Genomic DNA, 19,257 nt, shown 5'->3' on the forward strand with positions numbered 1-19,257 from the left:
ACGCCACGGGCCTGGCGGGAATCTTGAGTCCCCAATGGAGGTTCACCATTAGGGTTGATAGTTGTCTATCAGAAATCCTACTGAGTTGCATCCATCAGAGCTGGTTCAGAGAGCTGAGTTTGCCTGTTCTCTTCTCCTTCCTGTCCCCCCAAATCTGCACCCACCCCATCCCCTACTCTGTCAGCCTTTCAGCATTTCCTGAGACCCCACTGCATTCAGGGGTCCCAGGTAATCTCTTCCAGCTCCCCACCCACTATGTGTTCATAATCTAACTTGTGGTGGGATGAAAGTTAATGGGCATCAAGTGTCTACCCTGTTTCCAGAAGTGTGCTAGGTACACTGACACACCTTGTCTTCCAGTCCTCACAGAAACTGAGGAAACTGAAGCTCAAAGGGGTTGAGTAACTCTACCAGGTCTCCTGACTCTTTCCAATGCAATTTTGCCCAGTAAATGTTTACCGAGGAGATTAATTCCCACTTCCAGGCTGTTGCGTGCCCCCGTCTCCTCCATCGAGCCCCACCTTCCTCATTTTTAAATGTCCAGCCCCGTCCCTCCTCTTTCTGAAGCCCTCACAGGTCACTCGAATGGTTCCCACTGCAGAGTGGGCACCACGCAACTTCACTCCTGTGTCACGGGAGCGAGTTTGTCTCAACAATATTTCAAGATCCTAAATGGCCAAGGCTATGCTTTATGCTGTTTTGAACAGATGTCGTTTAAATACTGTTGAACAACCTCAACTGTCAAATACTTTTGGGTAACAGTAATTGTTCAAATATTTGCTCTTCACTTGATACAAAACTTAGAACAGAGACTTACCTAGTGGTCCAGTGGTTAAGACTCCAGGCTCCCAATGCAGAGGGCACGGGTTTGATTTCTGGTCGGGGAACTAAGATCCCGCATGCCACGTGGTGTGGCCAAAAAAAAAAAACAAAACTTAGAACAGCCTCTGCTTCCAGAAGTTACAATGTGAAAGGGAAACAAAACAATCCAGTCAGGGAAAGAAAGACTTGGAAACATGGACAAAGCCCTGCTAAAGAATTCTAAATCTATCCGTGGGGGTCAAACTCAACTGCCCGATTACAGCAGCGCACAGAAGGAGAATTCAGCTGGGCGAGGGAAGGCTGGCTAGCAGTGCTGAGGGCTGGCTTTGCAGGTTTATGCAGGAAATCTAGAGGTACTTCACTAGCTGAGCACCTCAGGCTACATCAGCAAGGCTGTTGGTCAAGGTCACCACAGTTGAGAATGTTTTATTTTATTTTATTTTTTTTAAGATGCTGGGGGTAGGAGTTTATTAATTAATTTATTTATTTTTGCTGTGTTGGGTCTTCGTTTCTGTGTGAGGGCTTTCTCTAGTTGCGGCAAGCGGGGGCCACTCTTCATCGCGGTGCACAGGCCTCTCAGTATCGCGGCCTCTCTTGTTGCGGAGCACAGGCTCCGGACGCGCAGGCTCAGTAGTTGTGGCTCACGGGCCTAGTTGCTCCGTGGCATGTGGGATCTTCCCGGATCAGGGCTCGAACCCGTGTCCCCTGCATGGGCAGGCAGATTCTCAACCACTGAGCCACCAGGGAAGCCCCACAGTTGAGAATTATTGATAGATGTCCCTCTGAAGGAATAAAATGGCCCTCTGGGAGTTGGGATGAGAGTTGTAGGTTAGGAAGGAACACAGTCTGTCTGGACCAAGGCAAGAAGGGAGAAAGGGAAAGTTGGGGAGGAGGGCAAGAAACCTCATTTACTGGGAAGCAGGATCAAGAAGTTCAGCCTAAACCCAATGCTGAATACGACCTTGTGTGTGTGTGTGTGTGTGTGTGTCTAGGGAAAGGGGCTGTTATCCTTCTGATGTAAATGTAAAACCTCTGAATGTCTGGAACACAGCAGAGAATCAATAGATGTGAGGTTACGTCCCCATTCTCTTGTGCCTGTATCTACAAATACAGGCCAAAGTATGCAATACTGAAAGTCAGGGTCCTGGTGGTGTGGCAGAATCCTATCACATGATTCACCCTTGAAGTTTAACCTGCAAGGTCAACTTTCTGCCCTGCATTCCAGTTTCTCCACTCAGGTGACCCATGTATTTTTCATATTCACTCTTCCTTTTCTAACTTTCTTGGTTTAGGGGTTTAATTTTGCCCAAATGCAAATGTCCATGAGTCTCTGGTCCACAATGAATATTAATGTTTTCCTTTTTCTATCATAGGATGACAGTTTCCTTATACAACTGTTTCCTCGCCAGAAGTCATGTACATGACTCATAGTTCTCAAGAGGGGTGTGTGTGTGTGTGTGTGTGTGTGTGTGTGTGTGTGTGTGTGTGTGTGTGTGTTATTTAGGCAGCTACAGCATTATATAAGACACTGTGCTTTAGGAGACACATTCAAAAAAATTATATTTGGCTTGGACATCTTTAAATATACACGTAATATGATGAGTATATGTGTTTTAGAGAATCACACAAAGCTGGACATGACCTAGTTCAAGGTTGAATGCTGGGCCTGGAAGCCATGCTCTTAAACTAAGGCTAAGTCTTAACCTGGCCTGCATCAGCCTCACTCAGATTTTTGGATTATTAAAAAGGCTTTTCTCAGATCTATATTAAGGATATTATTGTAAATGTAGAAAATCTTACTATGCAAACAGGCTTATCACTGCATCAGTTTTGAAAACAAAAAGTTAGAAGAACCCTCAATGTTCAAAGAAGGAAAAGGATTAAAAAATCCCCCCCCAAATGGATTACGATGTAACCACTAAATGTAATGCTTATGAAGACTACATCACAACACGGAAAACAGCAGGTCAGAACATCTAGAGTGTGATTGTAGCAATGTGATAAAAACGAGTGGCAAAAAACCTGGGAAGAACACACAAAAATGTAAATGATGGTTATATTACAGTGGTAGCACGGGGGAAAAATGTTTTTCTATTTTTCTCAAAAATTTTACTAAACTTTTGTAATGAGCGTGTTCAATTTGATACTTTATTCTAAAAATGAATAATTTAAAAATTGCTGTCCAGCAAGCTAAGTGTGAAAATTTCTTACTTTTGTCTCCTTTCAGAAAGTATATACTTACTAAATTCCTCCGATTCTCCACATTCCTTTAACTAATAAACCAAGCTTTTAGTGCATGCCTGGAATTGACGTCAGGACTGGAAAATTATGGTGAAGAGACTTGGTAGAAATTAATCTAATTCACTCACCTGTAAAAATATATATGAGGCAATTAGGTACAGCACAGTGTGGTAGGCCCTACCTAGATTAATAGTCAGAACATGTATTGGTCAGATAGCTTACGCTACAAATAAACCCCACAATGTCAGTAAGTTAACACCACAAAGGTTTTTACCTTTGCTAAACTTGAGACAGATCAGGTGACTCTCCAGGGCAACTTTATCCACCCATCAGTATTTGAACCCCTTTCATCTGACAATGCCACCATCTCAACCTTGCAGTGCCCTCCAAGACTTTAATGCTGGGGGAAGGTCATGTAGAGTGTTTTTTTAAAAAAATTTTGTAAACACTTATTTACCCATTTACTTATTTATTTTTGGCTGCATTTTGTCTTCGTTGCGGTGCGCAGACTTCTCACTGTGATGGCTTCTCTTGTTGTGGAGCACGGGATCTAGGAGCATGGCTTTCAGTAGTTGTGGCACGTGGGCTCAGTAGTTGTGGTTAGGGGGCTCTAGAGTGCAGGCTCAGTAGTTGTGGTGCACGGGCTTAGTTGCTCCACGGCATGTGGGATCTTCCCGGATCAGGGCTTGAACCTGTGTCTCCTGCATTGGCAGGTGGACTCTTAACCACTGCACCACAAGGGGAGCCCCATATAGAGTGCTTTTAATTACCTGGCCTGAGGTTGCCTCACATCCCTTCAACCCCCACAGCATTAGCCTGAAGCTACTCATCTGGCTTCAACATAACTGCAAAGGAGACTGGGAAAAGTAGCCTCCTTTTTAATCCAGACATAGGAAAACTAAATGAGATTTCATAAACACATAGTTTTGCCTCTGTCACTGGCCAATTGGGCAGGTAATTACACCATCATCTGTATGGAGTTCTAAAACATCACCAGATTAAACCTGAAATAAGATGCTGCTTAACTCACGTTTCTGCATAATTGAGGCGGAGTGTTTCTTTGGGTGGAAATTTTTAAACATCCTTTGCCTGTGCTAAACTACCTCTGTTGAGTATTTTTTGAATCTCAGACTAAGTTCATGGTGCCACTACAAGCAGTAAAACTAACTCTGAGACCTGTTAGTTGACAGTTGCCTGAAGCTGCAGGTCATAGTTCCCTTGAATTGTAAAACTAAATAATGCACAACACAGTAGTATTTACTAAGAGTGATCTCATCTAAGCTTAAACCCTGTAATGTATCACCCAAGAGCTGGTACACACAAACATCTACCTTCCTGAAGATAGAATAAGTAGCTACAAAAAGGAATGCGTTTTTTAAACATGAAAGTCAGAAAACAAAATAATACAAGTTAAATGTGCATATGATATGGCTCTACTGTACAATTTTAAATTGACTATCAGTTGCTATCCACCTCGACTATATAAATGTTGAACAAATATTTATACTTTCAATCTGAGGAGTGGCACATTAGTGTCCTGTCTCATTCACTCTTGTATCCTCAATGTCTAGAACAATGCCTGACATATTACAGGCACTTGATAAATATGCTCAGTAAATGAACGGATGGGCATTTACATGCTTGTTGTCCTTGGACCAGTGGCACTGTCATCACCTGAGAGCTTTTGAGAATTGTAGAATCTGGGACGCACCCCAGACCTACAAAATCGGAATCTGTGATGGCTCTGTGTAAACTGGACTGACCGCTTTTGAGAACAATTTGGCATCAAATTAAAAAGTTGAACATGTATAGACAGTATGATTCAGCAATTCTATGAGTAGGCATATAATCAAGAGAAATTCTTGCACATTTTCATTATAAAACATGTACCAGAAGTGCTTATATCAGGACCGTTTCTCATAGCAAAAAAAGTGGAAGCAAGACAAGCATCTGTCATCAGTAGGAAGGGATGAATAAAATAGAGCATATTATACAATTCAGAAACTAAACAGTAGCAAAAATAAATGAACTACAGGTCTATGCATCCCGATGAACATGCCTCTAAAACATAAGGTTGAGTGAAATAAGGAAGCAACAGAAGAATGTACACAGTATTATTCCATTTGTATAAAGTTCAAAAAGAGGTAAGGTAATGATCAAGCAATTCTACTCTCGGGTGTATATCCAAAAGAAACAAAAACACTAATTCAGAAAGATACATGCATCCAATATTCATAGCAGCATTATTTACAATTGCCAAGGTATGGAAACAATTGTACCATCACAGATGAATTGATAAAGAAGGGGTGGTATGTATATACAATGGAATACTACTCAGTCATAAAAAAGAAGGAAATTTTGCCCCTTGTAGCAGCATGGATGGACTTGGAGGACTTTATGCTAGGTGAAATAAGTCAGGCAGAGAAAAATAAATACTGTATGATATCACTTATATGTGGAATCTAAAAACTACTACAAAATAGTGAATATAAAAAAAAGTAGCAGACTCACAGATATAGAGAAAAAACTGATGGTTCCCAGTTGGGGTAGGAGAGCAAGGGGTACTGTAAGGTGGGGGAGTCAGAGGTACAAACTATTGGGTGTAAAATAGGCTCAAGGATGTATTGTACAACACAAGGAATATAGCCAATACTTTGTAAAAACCGTAAATGGAAAGTAAACTTTAAAACTGTATTAAAAATTTTTTTTAAAATTTTAAACAGCCCCTCTCAGGGGGTGAGCAAGGGCACCTGCTACTTGGTTTCACTCCCTCATGATACAGTAGGAGTCCTAGTAAAGCCTTGCCTGAATTTCTCATCTGGCCTGTCATCAATTTCTATCAATTACAGAGTCCAAGGACCCTGGTTGGTAACAAAAGCTGGCTGACGCTAGGATGTGTGAGGATCCTGGGTTAGAGGGAGCCTGCCAGGAGCTTCCTGTTTCTGGAGCCACTGAACCCCAGTTGCAGGAGCCAGCTCACACTGAGGTGTTATAATACCTTACCTGGAATCCTTGGCTCTTGTGAAGGTATTTTTGGGCTCAGATAGTTGTTCAAATTGATGTTTCTGGGGGAGAACAAGCGCTAGAAATTGCTATACTTGTCATGTTGCTGACATCACCTCAACAATATATCTTGAAGTCGTGTGGCTGACAGGGTCTTGGTGCTCCGGCCTAGTGTCAGGCCTGTGCCTCTGAGGTGGGAGAGCACCTGGCTCCACATAATATCAAACAGCGAAATCTCTCCCAGAGATCTACATCGCAACGTTAAGACCCAGCTCCACTCAACAACCAGCAAGCTACAGTGCTGGACACCCTATGCCAAACAACTAGGAAGACAGGGACACAGCCCCACCCATTAGCAGAAAGGCTGCCTAAAATCATAATAAGGTCATAGACACTCCAAAGCACACCACTGGACACAGTCCTACACACCAGAAAGACAAAGACCAGCCTCATCCACCAGAACACAGCACCAGTCCCCTCCACCAGGAAGCCTACACAACCCACTGAACCAACCTTAGCCACTGCGGACAGACACCAAAAACAACGGGAACTACAAACCTGCAGCCTGCGAAAAGGAGACCCCAAACACAGTAAGTCAAGCAAAATGAGAAGACAGAGAAACACACAGCAGATGAAGGAGCAAGGTAAAAACCCACCAGACCAAACAAATGAAGAGGAAATAGGCAGTCTACCCGTAAAAGAATTCAGAGTATAGATGATCCAAAATCTTGGAAATAGAATGGGGAAAATACAAGAAACGTTTAACAAGGACCTAGAAGAACTAAGGGCAAACAAACAATGATGAACAACACAATAAATGAAATTAAAAATTCTCTAGAAGGGGGCTTCCCTGGTGGCACAGTGGTTAAGATCCACCTGCCAATGTAGGGGACATGGGTTCAAGCCATAGTCCAGGAAGATCCCACATGTCATGGAGCAACTAAGCACGTGGGGCACAACTACTGAGCCTGCACTCTAGAGCCCAGGCACAACAACTACTGAAGCCACATGCCACAACTACTGAAGCCTGCACACCTAGAGCTCATGCTCTGCAACAAGAGAAGCCACCGCAATGAGAAGCCTGGGCACCGCAACGAAGAGTAGCCCCTGCTTGCCGCAACTAGAGAAAGTCCACACACAACAATGAAGACTCAACACAACCAAAAATAAAAATAAACAAAATAAATAAATTTATAAAAAAAAATTCTCTAAAGGAATCATAGCAGAATAACTGAGGCAGAAGAATGGATAAGTGACCTGGAAGATAAAATGTGGAAATAACTACCACAGAGCAGAATAAAGAAAAAAGAATGAAAAGAATTGACAACAGTCTCAGAAACCTCTGGGACAACATTAAACGCACCAATATTCGAATTATAGGGGTCCCTGAAGAAAAAGAGAAAAAGAAAGGGACTGAGAAAATATTTGAAGAGATTATAGTTGAATTATAGTTGATGCTACCAGAAAACTACTAGGTTATAGTTGAAAACTTCCCTAATATGGGAAAGGAAATATTCAGTCAAGTCCAGGAAGTGCAGAGAGTCCCATACAGGATAAATCCAAGGAGAAACACGCCAAAACACATATTAATCAAACTATCAAAAAATAAATACAAAGAAAAAATAGTAAAAGCAGCAAGGGAAAATAACATACAAAGGAATTCCCATAAGGTTAACAGCTGATCTTTCAGCAGAAAGATCAGAAAACTACTAGAGCTAATCTATGAATTTGGTGAAGTAGCAGGATACAAAATTAATGCACAGAGATCTCTTGCATTCCTACACACTAATGCTGAAAAATCTGAAAGGGAAATTAAGGAAACACTCCCATTTACCTTGGCAACAAAAAGAATAAAATACCTAGGAATAAACCTACCTAAGTAGACAAAAGACCTGTATGCAGAAAACTATAAGACACTGATGAAAGAAATTAAAGATGATACCAACAGATGGAGAGAAATACCATGTTCTTGCATTGGAAGAATCAACACTGTGAAAATGACTCTACTACCCAAAGCAATCTACGTATTCAATGCAATCCTTATCCAACTACCAATGGCATTTTTTACAGAACTAGAACAAGAAATTTCACAATTTGTATGGAAACACAAAAGACCCCCAAATAGCCAAAGCAATCTTAAGAAAGAAAAATGGAGCTGGAGGAATCAGGCTCCTGGACTTCAGACTATACTACAAAGCTACAGTAATCAAGACAGTACGGTACTAGCACAAAAACAGAAATATAGGTCAATGGAATAGGATAGGAAGTCCAGAGATAAACCCACACACATATGGTCACCTTATTTTTGATAAAGGAGGCAAGACTATACAATGGAGAAAAGACAGCCTCTTCAATAAGTGGTGCTGGGAAAACTGGACAGCTACATGTAAAAGAATGAAATTAGAACACTCCCTAACACCATACACAAAAATAAACTCAAAATGGATTCGAGACATAAATGTAAGACCGGACACTATAAAACTCTTAGAGGAAAACATAGGCAGAACATTCTATGACATAAATCATAGCGAGATGCTTTTTGACCCAGCTCCTAGAGAAATGGAAATAAAAACAAAAATAAACAAATGGGACCTAATGAAACTTAAAAGCTCTTGCACAGCAAAGGAAACCACAAACAAGATGAAAAGACAACCCTCAGAATGGGAGAAAATATTTGCAAATGAAGCAACTGACAAAGGACTAATCTCCAAAATTTACAAGCAGCTCATGCAGCACAATATCAAAAACACAAACAACCCAATCCAAAAATGGGCAGAAGACCTAAATAGACATTTCTCCAAAGAAGATATACAGATTGCCAACAAACATATGAAAGGATGCTCAACAGCACTAATCATTAGAGAAATGCAAATCAAAACTACAATGAGGTATCATCTCACACCTGTCAGAATGGCCATCATCAGAAAATCTACAAACAATAAATGCTGGAGAGGGTGTGGAGAAAAGGGAACCCTCTTGCACTGTTGGTGGGAATGTAAATTGATACAGCCACTATGGAGAACAGTATGGAGGTTCCTTAAAAAACTAAAACTAGAACTACCATAAGACCCAGCAATCCCACTACTGGGCATATACCCTGAGAAAACCATAATTCAAGAAGAGTCAGGTACCAAAATGTTCATTGCAGCACTATTTACCATAGCCAGGACATGGAAGCAACCTAAGTGTCCATCAACAGATGAATGGATAAACAATATGTGGCACATATATACAATGGAATATTACTAAGCCATAAAAAGAAACGAAATTGAATTATTTGTAGTGAGGTGGATGGACCTAGAGTCTGTCATACAGAGTGAAGTAAGTCAGAAAGAGAAAAACAAATACCGTATGCTAACACATATATATGGAATCTTAAAAAAAAGAAAAATGGTTATGAAGAACCTAGGGGCAGGAGAGTAATGAAGACACAAATGTAGAGAATGGACTTGAGGACACAGGGAGGGGAAGGGGTAAGCTGGGAGGTAGTGAGAGAGTGGCATGGACTTATACATGCAGCCAAATGTAAAATAGGTAGCTAGTGGGAAGCAGCCGCATAGCACAGGGAGATCAGCTCAGTGCTTTGTGACCACCTAGAGCAGTGGGATAGGGAGGGTGGAAGGGAGATGCAAGAGGGAGGAGATATGGGGATATATGTATATGTATAGCTGATTCACTTTGTTATAAAGCAGAAACTAACACACCTTTGTAAAGCAATTATACTCCGATAAAGATTTTAAAAAATAAAAACTAAATAGATGCCTGTGGAATAAATAATTAATGAAACTTTAAAAACACCATTACATGTCAAAAAATGGTGCACTTAGACCAATGTTCTATCTTGGAGAAGAGCATTTTTTTTTTGCTTTTATGATATTAGTCTCAAAAGTCAAGGGAAGTACCCCTTCACCTACAATTCCCAAGATTTCCCTATAATGACCCCCTTAACAGAATGTGCATATAAATTTGGTTAATGACTGGATCATACATGATTTTCCAAATATAATTGGAAGACAGTTTTTTTTTAAAGCTGTCATAGAGGGGTTTGATTTGTGGTAAAATAATTTAGCCGGGCTTCCCTGGTGGCGCAGTGGTTGAGAGTCCGCCTGCCGACGCAGGGGACACGGGTTCGTGCCCCGGTCCGGGAAGATCCCACATGCTGCGGAAAGTCTGGGCCCGTGAGCCATGGCCGCTGAGCCTGCGCGTCCGGAGCCTGTGTTCCGCAATGGGAGAGGCCACGACGGTGAGAGGCCCGCGTACTCCAAAAAAAAAAAAAAAACAAAAACAAAAACAAAAAAAACTAATTTAACCATCTTGGGGATGTTCACCTTCTAGGCAAGCTTCTTAGTTGTACTCGTATTAATTTGGAGACCTTTTGCTTGAAGGCAGTACTTCTATCCTACTGTATGAACTGAAGGAGATATGTCTCCTTTCTCTTTTCATACCAGTAAAATCAGATGGTAAAGCTATGACACAGGCTTGGCCAACAGGTATTATCTTGTAGGACTTTGAATCTTGAGCAAGTGATAGCACAATACGACCCGTTAGCATTGTGTGACCTTCCCTGGTTATCTTCTGCGTAGCCCTCCAGAACTCACTTGGTACCTGTCAAGTTTTCAAGCCTGGTCCTCCAGTCTTCTAATATATATTCCAATATATTGGAATTCCAATATATTCCCTTTCTGCTTCAGGTTATTATGTAATTTTCTACTGTTTGCAACCACATGCAAAGCATGATATAGTGTTGTTAAAGATGTAAGAAAACATGTTACTCTTTATCCTCATTCAAAACTGATTAAAATTCAAAAATTCAATAAAAAGAAGAGGGAGGAGATATGGGGATATATGTATAGCTGATTCACTTTGTTATAAAGCAGAAACTAGCACACCATTGTAAAGCAATTATACTCCAATAAAGATGTTAAAAAAATTTTTTAACAGGTAAAATTCAACAATTATAATATTTAGAAATGCATTTATAGATGGTAAAGCTATTTAAATTAAAGCATGGGGTGAGTGACACAAAATTCGGGATAGTGTTTACCTCTTGTTGGGGAGAAAAAAGGGGGTGAAATTAGGGAGAGGCACACAGGAGCCTTCTTAGGTCATGCTACTCAAGATGTAATTTGTGGACCACCACGTTCTGCGTCACCTGGGAGCTGGTTAGAAATGCTTAATCTCAGGCTCTTCCCCAAACCTACTGAATCAGAATCTGCATTTTAACATGATCCCCAGGTGATTCATAAGCACATTAAAGATACTTGTAAAGTTCTATTTTTAAGGAAGATAGTGCATACATAGGTGTTTATTTTAGCAATATTCTTTAAATGGTGTAGATTTTATACTTTTGCATGTGTATTTTGTAATTAATAACATTTTTAAATATATAGTTTGAATAAAGTTTTTAAATATTTTTAAGTATACATATAGAAACAAAGACAAAAAGGAAGACCACAAAGATGGCAAAGAACTGAAACCAAACCCAGATATTTAAACTCAAAATCCAATGCTATTTCTACTCTTCCATGCCTTTGCCCCAAGGCAGTAAATGAACTGACTCCAAGGAATTGATCCATTTCCAATTCATGCTGCAACTGAATGGGCCAAAGGCCATGATAAAAATAGAAAACTCTTGGAAACTTTGGTTAATTGATCATTTTTATTTAGATATTCTGGGATGGGATAGGAAAGTTATTTTTCTATTTAGATAATCCCTGCCTCTCCTAGAAATACTTTCCTGAAAAATGTTTTGGAGAGTGGAACGCCTGAAACTTGAACCTTGTACTTACATGCTTTATATGTCTGGAAGGAAAGGAGGGAGAGAAGGGGCACAATTCAGAGAGTTAATAAAATTATGAAGTCTCAAATATGATATAAACGCTTAATTTGATTTTGTACCTGAATGTTATACACTGTATACATGAATATTTAAATTATTAACAATAGGGCTTCCCTGGTGGCGCAGTGGTTGAGAATCCGCCTGCCGATGCAGGGGACGCGGGTTCGTGCCCCGGTCCGGGAAGATCCCACATGCCGCGGAGTGGCTGGGCCCGTGAGCCATGGCCGCTGAGCCTGCACGTCCGGAGCCTGTGCTCCACAATGGGAGAGGCCACAACAGTGAGAGGCCCGCGTACCGCATTAAAAAAAAAAAAAATTATTAACAATAGATTATACTTTAAATACAGACAATCAAATTTAATTTTTCTTCTTCTTCTTTTTTTTTTTTTGGCCAGGCTGAGGCTTGCAGGGCCTTAGTTCCCCAATCAGGGATTGAAGCCAGGCCCCCATCAGTTAAAGCGCCAGGTTGTAACCACTGGACCACCAGGGGACTCCCTCAAATTTTATTTTCTGCTGTAACTTTGCAATTCAAAAATCCTTATTCATTTGGTTTATTTGAAAGGAGATTTAATTTTATTGTTGAATATAAAGATCTGCTAATAGTAATCATGCAAATAATGGAGTTAGAAATCGTGTAACTATGAAAATGACTTTTCAATGCTCTTTTAAATTTTGTAAAGAGAAGGGACTTCCCTGGTGGCACAGTGGTTAAGAATCCACCTGCCAATGCAGGGGTCATGGGTTCAATCTCTGGTCCAGGAAATCCCACATGCCGCAGAGCAACTAAGCCCATGCACCACAACTACTGAGCCTGTGCTCTAGAGCCCACAAGCCACAACTACTGAGCCCACGTACCTAGAGCCCATGCTCCATAGCAAGAGAAGCCACCACAATGAGAATCCCATGCAACAAAGAGTAGCCCCCACTCGCCACAACCAGAGAAAGCCCGTGTGCAGCAATGAAGACCCAAAGCAGCCATAAAATTAATTTTAAAAAATTAAATAAAATTAAAGAAAAAATTTGTAAAGAGAAAATGTAGCATTGATCGTCTTTCTCCCTTCATAAAGAAGACTGCAACAAGCTAAATCATGGTCCACAGCTTGGTGGCCTGTGAACTTCCCTCTGGGAAGTGTTAGCTGATGCTGATTCTCAGTTCCTCTAGAATAGGTGCTAACCCAATGCTCCAAACTCACCTGTACGAAAAGTATGACTTCATTTTTTCTTGGCAAGGTCTTCTGAGCTCCTCTTCTGCCAGATGGCAAAAACATTCTCTCTGTCAATGCTGGGCAATCACGGTCAGTTTAACAGGGCCCCCTGACCTTTGCCCAACACCCACCCATACACACACTCCTTCCCTTTCCCAGGGCTGAGAGTACCAAGGAGTAAGGATAGGATAGATAGAGATATTGCCTGGTCCTCTGTCATTGTCTCTCCATGCTGGTATTTACTGTGACATCCTATTCCCACCTGGTTTCCAACTGCCAGACCATGAAGTCATGGTTATAACTCTATGTCCCAAAGGAAAGCCACTCTAGACTCTCCACTACTCCTTGGACCCTCTCAGAGGGGGTCGGACGCACTCACCCTCTCCCACACCACTCCGGGTCTCTGGCCAGCCTGCCATACGTGCATTCTTTCCATTGCTCCTACACCTCAAGAGGTACGGAAACTCTGGAGACTGGCCCACAGGATTCCTTCCGGATTCACCCGCCTCTAAGCTCACTACTGCTCTTTCTTCACCGTACAAGTCTAGGGAATTTTTATTTGGTCTTGGAGAAAAAGAAAGGCACTGGAAAAAGCTGCCTTTGACTGAGCACCTATTCTTATATGTCTGTGGTTAAGACATGATTTTATGCCCTGGGTTATTGATGACTCTAGCTTTTGAAGTTCAAAACCTTTTAATCACAAAAGTTTTATCTCTGTCTTGAGTTTCCAGAACATATTTTAAGCCTCAAAGCCCAGGGATTGACTTTTTGGGTATCTGCACTATGTTGCACCAACACTACACCAAGGTGTGGCTGCCAAGAGGTCTAGTGTGAAGGGGGAAGGATCATTGATTTTTTTTAAATTATTTTTAAAAATCACGTGTATCAAAATAAGATTCCACGACATCTAATTGTAAAGATCCACACATTTTCTCCACTACAACTTACGTTTTAGCAACAAACTTTGCACATGTATGTACAGCATTTTGTACATGTGTTTTAAATTTTGTTGTTCTCTTTATTGAAACAGTTGTCAGACTTGTTTAAATTCAATAAGCATCAAACTTACTGTTTTGGGCATACCAAATGACATCTTCCTTTGCCTCAATTGTAAAATCATTAACATCAGCATTTTACTTTTCCATTTTCCACTCTACTTTTATAAATAAGGGCAAATACGCAATAAAATATTCAAGTAGTTATACAAACATTGCCATATTCAGATGGCAACACTGCTAACATGAAACTATTAGCTGGCAGACAGCAGTACTCTGAGGTAACATAAAATGGTTATTTGTCTACTGAAATAGAAAAGTCAAATTTGGTATAAGAAGGTTGTTCAGAGGTGTGGCTATATAATATATGAAAGGGCCACTTGTTCAAAAGTTAACGATTACCTGAATTTTGATTCATTAAATGTTAGTTCACTCTTACCTATCTTCACATCTCTAAGTGGAAACAATGAAAACAATTTTACTTGTAACGGCTTTATCAGGATATAATTCCCATACCCTACAATTCATCCAAGTAAGAAAAAACCCACACCTCTCATGTTCCTTTGTCCCTCCTTTACCCTCACACTACTACCACACACACAAAACTTCTGATACCAGATGCTTGGGGGTTTCCCCCCACACCAAGCAATTCTCTGTGATACGAGCAAGGTGTTCTACAATTCAGTTCAGTCTGACACTAACCAAAGTTAACACAGACCCCACAGGTAAGGGCTCAGTCCCATAAGACTGCTCCCCACCTCAGACACCAAACCAAGCAGTAGGTCCCTAGGTTATCCACAACTGCAGTCTGACTTGGCTGCAAATTGGAGGTTCCACGACCACCATCACCCCACTATTAGATTCAGTTATTTGCTAGAACAGCTCACAGAACTCAGGGAAACACTTACCAACATTTATCAGTTTATCATAAAATAAAAGGTATGATAAAGGATACAGATGAACAGCCAAAGGAAGAGGTAGATAAGGCAAAATCCAGCAGGGTGCCAGGTACAGGAGCGTCTATCCCCGTAGAGTCAGGGGGTACTACCCTCCCAGGATATAGATGTGTTTACCAACTCAGAAGCTCTCCAAACCCCATATTTTTGGAATTTTTATGGCGGCTTCATCAGGCAGGCATGGTCAATTATTCATTCAATTTCCAGCCCATCTCCCCTCTTGGAGTATTGGGCAGTGGAGTGTGGGCATTATTTTTCATGGCTGAATAATATTCCATTGGATCTACAACATTTATTTATCCATTCATCAGTTAACAGACATTTGGATTGTTTCCACCTTTTAACTATTATGAATAATGCTGCTAGGAACATTCACGTACAAGTTTTGTATGAACACATATTTGCAATTCTCTAGGAATAGAATTTCTGGATTATACAGAAGCTCTATGTTTCATCTTTTGAGGAAATACCAGAATGTTTTCCAAAGTGTCTGCATCATTTTACGTTCCCACCAGCAGTATATGAGGATTCCAATTTCCTCCTGTCCTCACTAATACTTGTTAATATCCATCTTTTATCATTAAAAACATCTTAGTGAATGTGAAGTGGTATATCTCACTGTAGTTTTGATTTGCATTTTCCTGATGACCAAAAATGTCAAACATCTTTTCATGTGTTTATTGACCACTTGTATATCTTTTTTGGAGAAAATGTATATTTAGACTGAGTGGGTTATTTTGGGTTTTATTATTGAGTTTATGTGTTCTTTATATATTCCAGATACAAGTTCTTTAGCAGATAATATGATATGCAAACATTTCTTCCATTCAATAAGTTGTCTTTTCCTTCTTTTGATAGTGTCCTTTGATGCACAAAACTTTTTAAATTTTTATGAAGTGCAATTTATCTATTGATATGGACTGATTTTTTTGTCACCGCTACTGCCTCTCAGAAAATTTATATGTTGAAGCCCTAACCCTTAATATGATAGTATTAGGAGATGGGGTCTTTAGGAGATAATTAGACCTAGATGAGGTCATGAGAGAAGGGCCCTCATGGTGAGATTAATGTCCTTGTAAGGAGAAACACCAGAGAATTTTCTTCCTTCCTCCCTCCCTTCCTTCCTTCCTTTCTTCCTTCCTTCCTTCCTTCCTCCCTCCCTCCCTCCCTCCCTCTCTCTCTCTCTCTCTCTCCTGGCACTGTGATCTAAGACTCCCAGCCTCCAGAACTGTGAGAAATAAATTTCTATTGTTGAAACCACCCAGTCCATGGCATTTTGTTATGAGAGCCTGAGCTAAGAAATTTATTTTTTCTTTTGTTGTGCATACTTGTGGTGTCTTATCTAAGAAGCCATGACCAAATCCAAGGTCATGAAATTTTACCTCTGTGTTTTCTTCTAACAGTTTTTAGGTTTTAGCTCTTACATTTGGATCTGTCATCCATTTTTGGTCCATTTTGTATATGGCGTGAGGTAGGCATCGAACTTCATTCTTTTGTATGTGGATATCCATTTGTCTCAGCACCATTTATTGAAGAGACTGTTCTCTCTCTATTAAATGCTCTTGGTACTCTTGTCAAAAATCAATTGGCCAGGGGCTTCCTTGGTGGTGCACTGGTTAAGAATCTGCCACAAATGCAGGAGACACGGGTTCAAGCCCTGGTCCAGGAAGATCCCACATGCCACGGAGCAACTAAGCCCATGTGCCACAACTACTGAGCCTGCACTCTAGAGCCCACGAGCCACAACTACCGAAGCCCGCGTGCCTAGAGCCCATGCTCAGCAACAAGAGAAGCCACCGCAATGAGAAGCCTGCACACAGCAATGAAGAGTAGCCCCAGCTTGCCACAACTAGAGAAAGCCCGTGTACAGCAACAAAGACCCAGCACAGCCAAAAATTAATTAAATAAAATAATTTTTTTTAAAAAAAGTTTTTTTAAAAGTTGAGAGAGCAGACATACTTTTCTCTTTCCTTATTCTAGGGGAAAATCATTTAGTCTTTCACCATTAAGTATTGTATTAGCTGTGAGTTTTTCATAGATACCTTTTATCAGATTGAGGAAATTTCCTTCTATTCCTAATTTGTTGAATTTTTTGTTTTGGGGTTTTTTTTTTTGCAGTACGCGGGCCTCTCACTGTTGTGGCCTCTCCCATTGCAGAGCACAGGCTCTGGACACGCAGGCTCAGTGGCCATGGCTCACGGGCCCAGCCGCTCCGCAGCACGTGGGATCTTCCCGTACTGGGGCACGAACCTGTGTCCCCTGCATCAGCAGGTGGACTCTCAACCACTGTGCCACCAGGGAAGCCCTGTTGAATGTTTTTATAAAGAAGTGTGTCGGATTTTTCTCACATGTTTCTTTCTGCATCTATTTATTTATAGTATGTCAGTAATAATGTCCCCTCTCTTATTCTTGATTTTAGTAATATGAGTCTTCTCTCCTTTTTTCTTGGTCAGTCTAGCTAAAAGGTTTGTCAACTTTGTTGATCTTTCCAAGGAACCAACTTTTGGTTTGTTTATTTTTCTCTGCAGTTTTTCTATTCTGAGTTTAATTTCCACTCTAATCTTTGTTTCCTTTTTTTGCTTGCTTTAGTTTTGGTTTGCTCTTCTTTTTCCTCAAGTATCTTAAGGTTAAGTTATTGATTTGAGATCATTCCTCTTTTATAATACAGGTGCTGATAGCTACAAATTTCCCTCAAATTACTGTTTTAGCTGTATCCCATAAATTTTGTTATATTGTGTCTTCAATTTTTCTCTTTTCTCTTGTGATTTCTTCTTTGACTCATTGATTATTCAGTTGTTAATTCCACCTATCTGTTAATTTCCAAAAGTTCTTTCAGTTATTGATTTCTAATTTAATTTCACTGCGGTTGAAGAACACTGAATAATTTCAATCCTTTCAAATCTATTGAATAAACAGCTGTCCATATATTTATTAATTCTATAACCTTTCTAATGGTTAATTTGCTCAAGTCTTCTGACCATATATTGTATGAACTTTTTGTATAAGAAACACATTTACCATTTGTCATCTTTGCTGTATTTTTCACATTTTGCGTGTATCTCATTTAATCTTGGTTACTTATGTAGAGAACTTTTAAATGTCTGTGTAGTCGAATATGTCTTTTCCTTTTTTAATTTATTCTATCACTTAAAAGTTTGTAAGTTAAAAAAAATTAAGACAGGCCACAGACTGAAAGAAAATATTTGCAAGACACTTACCTGAAGAAAGATTATTATCCAAACTATATGAAGAAACCTTAAACCTCAACAATAAGAAAACAAACAACCCAATTTAACAATGGGCAAAAGATCTGATCAGACACCTTACAAAGAAGTTATACAAGTAGCAGATAAGGATATGAAAAGATAAGCATTTAAGGAATTACAACTTAAAACAACAATGAGATACCACTACACAGCTGTTAGAATGAGTAAAATCCAAAAGACTGGTAACACCAAATGGTGGTGAGGATGTGGAACAACAGGAGCTCTCTCACTCATTGTGATGGTAATGCAAAATGGTACAGAGACTTTGGAAGGCAGTTTGGCAGTTTTTTACAGAACTAAACATACTCTTAACATACGTTTCAATAAACACACTCTTTGGTATTTACCCAAATGACTTGAAAACTTACGTCCACACAGAACTTGCATGAACGTTTATAGCAGCTTTATTCAGAACTGTTAAAATTTGAAAGCAACTAGAACAAATAATTCTAAAATTTGTATGGAAACATAAAAGACTCCGAATAGCCAAAGCAATCTTGAGAAAGAAGAACAAACCTGGAGGTATCATGTGTTCTGATTTCAACTGTACAACAAAACTATAGTAATCTAAACAGTATGGTACTGGCACAAAAGCAGACACATAGATCAATGGATCAGAATAGAGAGCGCAGAAATAAACCATATACAAAAGTAAACTAAAAATAGATTAAAGAGACTTAAATGTAAGACCTGAAATCATAAAACTCCTAGAAGAATACATAGTCAGTACACTCTTTGACAATGGTCTTAGCAATTTGGGGTGTGGGGGTGGGGGTTGGTTCTGTCTCCTCAGGAAGGGAAACAAAAGTGAAAATAAATAAATGGAACTACATAAAACTAAAAAGTTTTTCACAGCAAAGAAAACTATCAAAACAAAAAGGCAGCCTACTGAATGGGAGAAGATATTTGCAAATTATATATCCAATAAGAG

The sequence above is a fragment of the Pseudorca crassidens genome, chromosome 9 (genome assembly GCF_039906515.1).
Source record: "Pseudorca crassidens isolate mPseCra1 chromosome 9, mPseCra1.hap1, whole genome shotgun sequence".
In the NCBI taxonomy this organism is placed as follows: Eukaryota; Metazoa; Chordata; class Mammalia; order Artiodactyla; family Delphinidae; genus Pseudorca; species Pseudorca crassidens.